This window comes from Pan troglodytes, chromosome 6 (genome assembly GCF_028858775.2).
Source record: "Pan troglodytes isolate AG18354 chromosome 6, NHGRI_mPanTro3-v2.0_pri, whole genome shotgun sequence".
Taxonomy (NCBI): Eukaryota; Metazoa; Chordata; class Mammalia; order Primates; family Hominidae; genus Pan; species Pan troglodytes.
In genome coordinates, this window is record NC_072404.2 from 7,164,337 (window position 1) to 7,172,500 (window position 8,164).

Sequence of the window (8,164 nt, forward strand, 5' to 3'; positions counted from 1 at the left end):
TTGTTTTTGTTTTTGTTTTTTTGTTTCGTTTTGTTGCCCAGGCTGGAGTACAGTGAATAACCAAGGCTCACTACAGCCTCGACCTCCCAGGTTCAAGTGATCCTCTTACCTCAGCCTCCCAAGTAACTGGGACTAAACGTGCATTTTTAAATTTTAATATTTTTTATTTTATTTTAATTGACATTTAAAAAAATTATTTTTAGAGTCTCACTCTGTTACGCAGGTTGGAGTGCAGTGGTACAATCTCGGTTCACTGCAACCTCTGCCTCCTGGGTTCAAGTGATTCTCGTGCCTCAGCCTCCCGGGTAGCTGGGACGAGAGGTGGGTGCCACCACGCCTGGCTAATTTTTGTATTTTTAGTAGAGACAGGGTTTCATCATGTTGGCCAGGCTGGTCTCGAACTCCTGACCTCAAGTGATCGGCCCACCTCTGCCTCCCAGAGTGCTGGGATTACAGGCGTGAGCCATCGCGCCCGGCCATTTTCACTCTTCTTTATTGAGATGCCCCCAAAACCCCCAGATAGGTGGCCTCCCTCATGGCCATAGCAATAACCCGACCTGTGCAGGTGGGGCCTGGTAGTCTTGGTGGAAGACCCCGGATGCTGCCTCAAGCTGGGGCCTTTATGTGTGCCATGTACAGGGCAACGAGGTTGCTGCACCCCTCTGACCCCTGGGCACTCAGGGAGGTGGGAGCTTCTCCCGGACTTTGGAACAGCCTGTCCTTCGGGGGAGACAACGGAAGTCTCCTTTCTAGGACAGCTCCCAGCCACCCCCGCACACCACACCAGTCACCTTCTCGTCCACACACCTGAGCTCGGGAAAGCATCGCCCCCAGTTTCTCAGGACGGCGGCCGCAGGAGCCTCCTGGTGACACAGGTCCTCTTCCCTGTCTCTTTTCTCCTGTGTTTTGTCTGAGGGCTGAGGCATTGACTCATGACCGTTTCCTCCATCTTGAAGTCTGTGGTTCTTCACCATTATACAGAACTCTGTTTGAAAGTCATTTTCTGGGAGGCTGAGGTGGGTGGATTGCTTGAGGTCAGGAGTTTGAGACCAGCCTGGACAACATAGTGAAAACCTCTACTAAATACAAAATACAAAAATATTAAATATTTAGTATTTAGTAGCCCGGCCTGATAATAATAACAAATTTTTTTTAATGAAAAAAATGAGTCACTCTCATCTTAGTAAGTTTGAGGGTATCTTATTTAGGGGGAAACGAAGCCATAACCAAATGATGCAGAAGTTTCCTAGAGAAGGCAGAGAGAGGTTGGCCCACCCTTGCCAGTGACCCTGAGCCAAACCTGAAGGTGGACAAGCCAGGTGCCCATGGTCTCCAGCGCACTTTAACAATGCTGATGAAAGCAAAAGAGGCCTTTTCAGCAATGCTGGCAGCCCCGTGAGTAGGGAATGGTTTGGCCGCTCCGTGGGAGTGGCCTGGGCCCCAAGACCCCAGAGACGCTGCCATGGGGGAAGTCGGTGGGCCTTTTCCAGCAGCCTGCCCTAGCCCGTGTAACCGGGCAGAGGAGGAGCAGCAGGCGGCCCCCGCTCACGCTTCCCACAGGCTGCACTGCCTCTGCTTTGCAGTGGTCCCAAGAATCCGATGGGCCACACAGCCTCTACTCAGGCCATTGTGACACAGGCCCCCAGCGCTCCTCCTGCCTATTCTGAACGTGGGGTGCACCCCGGGTGCGTTGCAGTGTCAGACTGACCGGCCCAGAGCTGCAATGGCCCAGCGGGAGGTCACGAAGGGGTTCTGAAAATGAGCCGGGTGTGGAGGAGTAGGGGTCAGGAGGGGCCCTGGAGTGGCAACCCCTGCACCTGCCAGGCACACGTTCCCCTGCGAGCTGGGCAGCAAGTCTCTCAGACAGAGCACCAAGAAGCTGCATTCCCCCGGTCTCCTGGGCTCACTCCCCTGACCCACTGCTGTTAATAGTTGTGTCTAATTCCAGCACTTTGGGAGGCTGAGGTGGGCAGATCGCCTGAGGTCAGGAGTTGGAGAGGAGCCTGGCCGACATGGTGAAACCCCGTCTCTCCTAAAAATACAAAAATTAGCTGGGTGTGGTGGCACACACCTGTAGTCCCAGCTACTCGGAAGGCTGAGGCAGGAGAATTGCTTGAGCCGGGGAAGTAGAGATTGCAGCGAGCTGAGATTGCACCACTGCACTCCAGCCTGGCAACAGAGTGAGACTCCATCTCAAAAAAAAAAAATTGTGTCTAGGAACGAAAGCTCCTTGCAGCAAGCCACAGAGAGCAAACAGCTCTCAGGTTCCTGTGTGGGGCCTGGAGACACCCCTGGTGGCTGGGGCAGGCGGGAGAACCGGGAACCTGGGAGACTGAAGGTTTAAACTTCTCTGCCACCTTGGCCCTCACTCACAGCGACACCGGTGAGCTCCAGTTCGCACTCATGACCAGTTCTCACACATGACCCTAACTGGGATGTAATTTTTTCTTGCAGACTTGCTGCATATCTCTGTAGACAGATGTCCTACCCCCGTCACCCCCGGAACTCACCACACATGGACTCCTTAACTTGAGGTTACTGTGAACCATCTCAAGTTTCTTGTTTTTCTCCTGGTGGGTGGAATTTGACTGACCTCTGACTCTGTAGGAAGGTCAAGGCAACAGGAACATTATTCCTTTAGCTATGCCTTTGTTTATGAAATCTTCAGAGCAATTTAGCCACCCCTCTGACTGTCATACATCCCTGGGCAGGAACGAGTTGATAAGATGGGAGAGGCCTAAGTCATAATGGAGCAGGGGGGAGGTGGGAAGAGCTCCCTTCCACCCTGCCCCTCACCCCTGCCTCAGTTTCTCTGTGTGTAAGTAGCTGGAAGGGCTCTGCTGAGAATTAATTAACAAATGTCCATTTAATGTTTCTGGGGTAAGTGTTCCTTGGCTACTAAGTAGTGTTAAATAATTGCAACCCTCAAATGACGAGCCATCGTGTCGCTGATCTGGTGTGTGAACATGTTGTTACGTGTCTTTTCACAACGACTTTATTTAACGAGAGCTAATCTTTGCAATTTGGTTGATTTTCTCTATCCCTTTTAATTTCAGACTCAGGGGTATTAGCAGATAACTGCTCATTTCTGCTGTAAATCAAGAAAATACTCATTAGAAGCCCAACGTTGAGATTGTCAGGAGCCGGGGCTTATAAAAAACTGGGGGGAGGGCAAAATTTAGTGTGAAAATAGGCTAAGTTCAAAAGTATTTTTATTCAGGGAAAACAAAATGGCATTTTCTGAACTGAGCAACCTCTTAAGTTTTTGTTTTTTTTTTTTCAGACGGAGTTTTGCTCTTGTCACCCAGGCTGCAGTGCAGTGGCGCGATCTCGGCTCACTGCAACCTCCGCATCCCGGGTTCAAGTGATTCTCCTACCTCAGCCTCCCGAGTAGCTGGGATTATGGGCACGCACCACCATGTCCAGCTAATTTTTGTATTTTTAGTAGAGACGGAGTTTCACCATGTTGGCCACGCTGGTATCAATCTCTTGACCTCATGATCTGCCCGCCTCAGCCTCCCAAACTGCTGGGATTACAGGCATGAGCTACCGCACCTTTCTCCTAAGTGTATTAAACTCCAAATCGAACCTGGTAAGGTAGTAGGAGGACACCAACCCAGCAGATACGGAATTGAGTCCTCAAGACCAGGGAGTGGCGGGGACGAGTAGGCTGAGAGGATCCTCCCCAGGGACCCCTCGGGGGCCGAGCTGGCCACACAGGAGGGGCCGGAATGAGAGGACAGTTGTGACCTTCAGCATGCTGGCAGCCACCCTGCGCCCACAGAATGCAGACACTGCCAGCAGAAGGGGCTGGGGAGATATGAGAGCATGTCTGTAAACTCTGAAAAAAACAAGAGTGCTGATGTTTAAACCATATGGCGGGCGCTGAGGACACAGGGACGCAGAGCTCAGCTCCTGGTCCTTCCCCGCCTCCAGTTCCCAGGTAGCATTTCTTCCCTTGTTTCTTTCTCTCGTGTTGATCACAGGAGAAAGTATTTTCAGTCCTCACCCCGCCTTTCCTCATTTTATACTCCTTTCCAGACGGTAGGATCTCTTCTTGCAAAATTATCCTCGCCTAATCCATGGAGACAGAAAGTGGATTAGTGGTTGCCAGGGGCTGGGGGAGGGGGCTAGGGATGGAGAGTGACTGCTAATGGGTGCCAGGTCTCTTTTCGGGGTGATGAAAATGTTCCAGAACTGGATAGGGGTGGTGGTGACGCAGCTCTGGGGATGTATATACAGATGCCGAATTGTATGCTTTAAAAGGATGCATGTGATGGTGTCAATGATATCTCAATAAAGCTGTTATTTTAAAAATAGGCCTTGGCCGGGCACAGTGGCTCACACCTGTAATCCCAGCGCTTTGAGAGGCCAAGGTAGGTGGATCACGAGGTCAGGAGATCAAGACCAGCCTGACCAACATGGTGAAACCCCATCTCTACTAAAAATACAAAAAATTAGCCAGGTATGGTGACCCATGCCTGTAATCCCAGCTACTCAGGAGGCTGAGGCAGGAGAATCGCTTGAACCTGGGAGGCGGAGTTTGCAGTGAGCTGAGATCGCGCCACTGCATTCCAGTCTAACGACAGAGAGAGACTCCGTCTCACACACACACAAAAAAATCAGCCTTGCCTGTTGTTACAGTCCTATTACAATTGCTGAGACTGCGTGTCTTCAGCCTCTGGGTGGGAACTCACGTGAAGTTACTCCAGTGGTTCTGTGAGTTGCCCTCAAAGCTTGAATTCACCCCTAGCTTTTGCCTGAACACTCGTACAAGTTGGCCAGTATGGAAGACCCCCTGGTGTCCCATCCACAGTCCATGTGCTAAAAGCTGCATCTGGAGCAGACACAGGACTTGGATTTCTTTTCTTTTTTTTAGACAGTCTCACTCTGTTGCCCAGGCTGGAGTGCAGTGGCGTGATCTGAGCTTACTGCAACCTCCAACTTCTGGGTTCCAGCGATTCTCCTGCCTCAGCCTCCCGAACAGCTGGGATTACAGGTACCCACTACCATGCCTGGCTAATTTTTGTAGTTTTAGTAGAGACAGGGTTTCACCACGTTGGCCAGGCTGGTCTTGAACTCCTGACCTCAGGTGATCTGCCCGCCTTGGCCTCCCAAAGTGCTGGGATTACAGGCATGAGCTACTGTGCCTGGCCAGGGCTTGGATTTCTAAGTTGTAAAATGGGTTTATAAAAACCCTGTAGCAGGGCCAGGTGCGGTGGCTCACACCTGTAATCCCAGCACTTTGGGAGACCGAGGCAGGCAGCTCACAAGGTCAGGAGATTGAGACCATCCTGGCTAACACAGTGAAACCCCATCTCTACTAAAAATACAAAAAATTAGCTGGGTGTGGTGGGCGCCTGTAGTCCCAGCTACTCAGGAGGCTGAGGCATGAGAATGATGTGAACCCGGGAGGTGGAGCTTACAGTGAGCCGAGATCGAGATCGCACCACTGCATTCCAGCCTGGGCGACGGGGTGAGACTCTGTCTCAAAAAAAAAAAAAAACAACAAAACTCCTGTAGCAGAAAAACTGAAATGTGACTTGAGCCCCAGTCAAAGGGAGATAGGGAGACAGTGAAGACCCTGCCCTTTCTGGATCCTTAGAGCCCACCAGACCCTCCAAAAGGAATAATACAAAGACCCTTCTTTCACCAGATCAGCCGCAGGAAATGGCAGAACTCCCAGAATTGGGCCTCTGGTCCAAGGAGCGCAAGGGTGGAGCATGGAGAGGCCCATCAGGCATGGGAGGTCCTGGCAGAGGGGACTGGGAGGTCTGCATCGGCCTTGCTATGCCCTTTCTTGTTCTTGCAACTTCCTAATTTCAAACGTTTAATGAATTTGAAAAACAAGAAGATAACCCAGGCTGAGTTTGACACTGGAACCCCTTCACCCAGCCTGGACACAAGGTGTCCCCATCCTCCCGGGGACCAGCTCGGCGTCTCCTAGGATGGCTCTGCAGAGAGCATTGCAGAGTCATAGGAGAGAAAATAAAAACAGGTCAGTGCTGGGTGAAAAAAGTTTTCTCTGAGCTGGACTCCTAGACTACACTGGCTAAGCACCCATGGGCATCTCAGCACCAGCTGGACTAATGTGAGGCCTCCTGCCGAGGTCCCAAGCCCCGCTTCAGAGAAAGGTGACCTTCGGGTGGCCTGTAGGATGACACTCAGGTGACCTCCACCTTCCTCCTGCCACAGCGGTCAGAAGAAGGCAGCCCTGGGAGGAACCCCCGCCCAGGAGAGGGAAGATGCAGGCCGCACTGCAGAGACAGGCGGCTTGGAGGCTCCCCTCTGCCCCCAGCCCTCTCCAAGGAGCTGCCAGGCGTCAAGCTACTGCACAGGTCCCAGGGGAAGCCTCGACCCCTTCCTCTCCCATGAGCATTAGTCGAAGAGGCTGCACGGAGGTCCCGGCCTCCGTGAGGGCGGTGGGTTGGGGAGGGCGCCTGGGGCCTCAGGACCCTGCTCCCTCCCGGTATCGTGGGTTTCCTGCCCCAAGGGTTTCGCGGCTTGGGCATGAGCGCTGGCATCTGCGCGCCCTGAGGTTCGGCCGCTGCGTGGCCTTCTCGGGGAGGTGGGGGGAATCCGAAGAGGTCCCACCCCAGGTTCGGTCCCCGGCTTCCTGGTCTTTGTTTACCAGGCTCCGAGGAGGACCTGCCTCTCTCCTCCCGCAGCCCTGGGCCCCCCACTCGACAGTTTCACATCCAGGGAGGGACAAAGGGGGACGCGGCCGGATTAGCTTTCGCAGCGCGCGGTGGGTTCCCGGGGTGCAGCTGCTTCGGGGCCCCTGCCAAGGCTCCGGCTTCTGCAGGCGGGACTCGGGCTCGGGCCACCACCGCGAGCACTTTCCTGGCCAGCTCCGTTCCCGCCCCATCGGGCCGGGCCGGGCCGAGCTGAGCGGGGCGCGGAGACCGCGGCGGACGGTGGGGAGAGCGCGCGCGCGTCGATCCGATTTCAGGCCTTTGTTGCCGGAGCCTCGTGCCGATGGGTTAATGGGGCAGAAGAGATCGGTGAAGGGCGACAGAAGCGGCCTTTGAAAGAGGGTGTCAGCGCGGGGCAGCGAGACAAAGGCCAAAACACACACGGGCGGAGAGGGACAGATGGGGACGGGCGAGGGAAAACAATTAGGCCGCAAGTGCGGGGGCGGGGCGCGGCTCCATCGTTTTCCAGTTAACCAGGCCTGGCCGGCGCGGGCCCCACGCCCCAGGCTGGAGCGGTGCCGAAGCGCAGAGCAGACCAGCTTCTGCTGCGTGCGCGAGTCCTGCACCCCGGCCTGCACTACGCCCTGACCCCTCCACTCCGTGCAGGGGGTGGGGGCAGAAGGGGGGCAGGGGAGAGGGAGGGAGGGATGGATGGATGGATGGATGAGTGAGTGAATGAATGAATGAATGAATGAATCCCCCTGCCCGTAAATAACAGAAGAGCTGCGTCCCGGTGCCCGGGGTGGGGGCAGAAGGAGGGGCAGGGGAGAGGGAGGGATGGATGAGTGAATGAGTGAATGAATGAATGAATGGATGGATGAATTAATGAATCCCCTTGACAGTAAATAACAGAAGAGCTGCGTCCCGGTGCCTGGAGTGGCGGCAGAAGGAGGGGCAGGGGAGAGGGAGGGAGGGAGGGAGGGAGGGATGGATGAGTGAGTGAGTGAATGAGTGAATGAATGGATGAATGAATGAATGAATCCCCCTGCCTGTAAATAACAAGAGCTGCGTCCTGGTGGCTGACCGTAGCCACCCCATGTCTCCCTGCAGGATGACCTGAGAGCGTTTCCTGGAAGCCGCGCAGCCCCTCTCCCGGCCTCCACCATCGGGGCCGCTCACCCTCTGGGGACTCTGGCCCCGGGACCCCGGGATCCAGGCCCGGTCCGCGCGGCTCCGGCCCCGAGCGCGCTGTCCAGGCTCGATCCCCACCAGGCGGCGCTGCGCCCCTCCGAGCCCGCCCGGCCGCGCTCTGCAAACCGATGCTGTTTAATTAACGTGCAAATTGAGTAGATTAAATGACTCTAAATAATTAGCCACAGATCCTATAAACAGGATAACATATTTAATTAAGCAACGATATAGATTTTGGAAACTGTTAATGTATTTTTAGAATGGCAGCTCAGATCCTTCACTTTTCCCCCCTAACTTCAAACATGTAACTACAGCCCTCCGAACGTGGATAAATATCT